Below are 3560 nucleotides of genomic sequence, written 5' to 3'. Positions count from 1 at the left end.
AAAGCGTATAAATTATCCGCTCATCACTCCCCATGGTTGCAGAGGGAGATTCTTGAGTTTTAAACACAAGGGAGTTCTCATTCCATTGAAGGAATATTTCACCTCTGTCAACATCAATCACAGCTCTTGCTGTGGCCAGGAAAGGTCTTCCTAGGATGATGGATTCATCCTCTTCCTTTCCAGTATCCAGGACTATGAAATCAGCAGGGATGTAAAGGCCTTCAAACTTTACTAACACGTCCTCTACTTGTCCATAAGCCTGTTTTCTAGAGCTGTCTGCCATCTCTAATGAGATTTTAGCAGCTTGCACCCCATAGATTCCCAGTTTCTCTATTACAGAGAGGGGCATGAGGTTTATTCCTGAACCAAGGTCACATAGAGCCTTAAAGATCATGGTGCCTATGGTACAGGGTATTATGAACTTTCCAGGATCCTGTCTCTTCTAAGGCAATGTCAGTTGATCCAGATCACTTAGTTCATTGATGAACAAGGGAGGTTCAACTTCCCAAGTATCAATGCCAAATAATTTGGCATTCAGCTTCATGATTGCACCAAGAAACTTGGCAGTTTGCTCTTCAGTAACATTCTTATTCTCTTCAGAAGAGGAATATTCATCAGAGCTCATGAAGGGCATAAGGAGGTTCAATGGAATCTCTATGGTCTCTAGATGAGCCTCAGAGTCCTTTGGTTCCTCAGAGGGAAGTTCCTTATTGACCACTGGACGTCCCAGGAGGTCTTCCTCCTTGGGATTCACGTCCTCTCCTCTCCTCACAGGTTCGGCCATGGCGTTTATGTCAATGGCCTTGCACTCTCCTTTTGGATTCTCTTCTGTATTGCTTGGGAGAGTACTAGGAGGGATTTCAGTGATCCTTTTACTCAGCTGGCCCACTTGTGCTTCCAGATTTCTAATGGAAGATCTTGTTTCATTCATGAAACTTACAGTGGCCTTAGATAGATCAGAGACTAAGTTTGCTAAATTAGAAGTATTTTGTTCAGAGTTCTCTGTCTGTTGCTGAGTGGATGATGGAAAAGGCTTGCTATTGCTAAACCTGTTTCTTCCACCATTATTAAAGCCTTGTTGAGGCTTTTGATCCTTCCATGAGAGATTTGGATGATTTCTCCATGATGAGTTATAGGTGTTTCCATAAGGTTCACCTAAATAATTCACCTCTGCTATTGCAGTGTTCTCAGGATCATAAGCTTCTTCTTCATAAGAAGCCTCTTGAGTACTGTTGGATGTAGCTTGCATTCCATGCAGACTCTGAGAGATCATATTGACTTGCTGAGTCAATATTTTATTCTGAGCCAATATGGCATTCAGAGTATCAACTTCAAGAACTCCCTTCTTCATAGGCGTCCCATTACTCACAGGATTCCTTTCAGAAGTGTACATGAACTGGTTATTAGCAACCATGTCAATGAGTTCTTGAGCTTCTGCAGGCGTTTTCTTTAGGTGAATGGATCCACCTGCAGAAGTGTCCAGTGACATCTTTGATAGCTCAGATAAACCATCATAGAATATATCCAGGATGGTCCATTCTGAAAGCATGTCAGAAGGACACTTTTTGGTCAACTGTTTGTATCTTTCCCAAGCTTCATAGAGGGATTCACCTTCTTTCTGTCTGAAGGTTTGAACATCAGCTCTAAGCTTGCTCAGCTTTTGAGGAGGAAAGTACTTGGCTAAGAAAGCCGTGACCAGCTTATCCCAAGAGTTCAGGCTGTCTTTGGGTTGAGAATCCAACCATAATCTAGCTTTGTCTCTTACAGCAACAGGGAAAAGCATGAGCCTGTAGACTTCAGGATTTACTCCATTAGTCTTAACAGTATCACATATCTGCAAGAATTCAGTTAAGAACTGAAAGGGATCTTCAGATGGAAGTTCATGAAACTTGCAGTTTTGCTGCATCAGAGAAACTAATTGAGGTTTCAGCTCAAAGTTGTTTGCTCCAATGGCAGGAATGGAGATGCTTCTTCCATGTAAATTGGAATTAGGTGCAGTGAAGTCACCAAGCATCTTCCTTATATTATTATTATTTTCGGCTGCCATCTCCTTTTCCTGTTCGAAATTTTCTGAAAGGTTATCTCTGGATTGTTGTATTTTAGCTTCTCTTAATTTTTTTCTTCAGAGTCCTTTCAGGTTCTGGATCTGCTTTAACAAGAATGTTTTTGTCCTTGCTCCTGCTCATATGACAAAGATGGCACAGAAAAAATAATAATAATAATATGGATCCTTTACACCACGGTATAGGGATCCTTGTGTTAGTAGAAGAAAAGAAGGGAAGAAAATATGAACTCAGAGAGAGAGGGGGTTCGGATTTTTGGAGAGTTGAAGGAAAGATGTTAGTATATCAATAAACAAATAGAAGAAGATGAGAGGGGGAAGTGAATTTTCGAAAACAATTTTTGAAAAAGAGTTAGTGATTTTTGAAAATAGTTTTTGAAAAAGGTTAGTATTTTTTTCGAAAAATTTTTTTTTTTAAATAAAAAATAAAAATAATTAGTTAATAAAAAAGAAATTTTTGAAAAAGAGGGAAGATATTTTCACAATTAGAGAGAGAGAGTTAGTTAGGTAGTTTTGAAAAAGTTAAGAAACAAACAAAAAGTTAGTTAGTTAGTTGAAACAAATTTGAAAAGATAAGAAGTTGGGAAGTTAGAGAAGATATTTTGAAATCAAATTTTGAAAAAGATAAGATAAGAAGATATTTTTTTTGAAAAGATATGATAGAGATTAGTTTTTGAAAAAGATTTGATTTTTAAAATCACAATTAATGACTTGATTCATAAGAAATCACAAGATATGATTCTAGAACTTAAAGTTTGAATCTTTCTTAACAAGCAAGTAACAAACTTCAAATTTTTGAATCAAAACTTTAATTGATTATGTTATTTTCGAAAATTATGATATAAAATAAGAAAAAGGTTTTTGAAAATTATTTTTTTGGAATTTTCGAAAATAATCATGAATTTTGAAAAAGATTTTGAATTTTGAAAAAGATTTTGAAAAAGATAAGATTTTCAAATTGAAAATTTGATTTGACTCATAAGAAACAACTTGATTTTAAAAATTTTTGAAAAAGTCAACTCAAATTTTCGAATTTGATGAGAGAAAAAGGGGAAGATATTTTTTTGATTTTTTTTGAATTTTTATGAAAACGTGAAAATTATGCAATGCATGAAATTTTTAGATCAAAACATGTGATGCATGCAAGAATGCTATGAATGTCAAGATGAACACCAAGAACACTTTGAATGTCAAGATGAACATCATAGACACAATTTTGAAAAATTTTTAATGCAAAGAAAACATGCAAGACACCAAACTTAGAATTCTTTAATGCTTACGCACTAAGAATTCAAGAATGCATATGATAAACATGAAAAGACACAAAACAAAAAATCATCAAGATCAAACAAGAAGACTTACCAAGAACAACTTGAAGATCATGAAGAACACTATGAATGCATGATATTTTCGAAAAAATGCAAGATGCATATGCAATTGACACCAAACTTATAACATGACTCAAGACTCAAACAAGAAACACAAAAATATTTTTTAT

At 35.3% G+C, this 3560-nt stretch overlaps 1 non-coding gene across 1 annotated transcript; it reads left to right on the top strand.

The window, feature by feature from the left end:
* The first annotated feature begins 1543 nt into the window (after positions 1-1543).
* Positions 1544-1651, top strand: LOC112730921 (small nucleolar RNA R71). Its single transcript, XR_003166722.1, has one exon. It is a non-coding gene; the product is annotated as a small nucleolar RNA R71 (small nucleolar RNA).
* Positions 1652-3560: the final 1909 nt, after the last annotated feature.

This window comes from Arachis hypogaea, chromosome 12 (assembly GCF_003086295.3).
Source record: "Arachis hypogaea cultivar Tifrunner chromosome 12, arahy.Tifrunner.gnm2.J5K5, whole genome shotgun sequence".
Classification (NCBI taxonomy): domain Eukaryota; kingdom Viridiplantae; phylum Streptophyta; class Magnoliopsida; order Fabales; family Fabaceae; genus Arachis; species Arachis hypogaea.
This window is presented reverse-complemented; position numbering and strand designations above follow the sequence as displayed.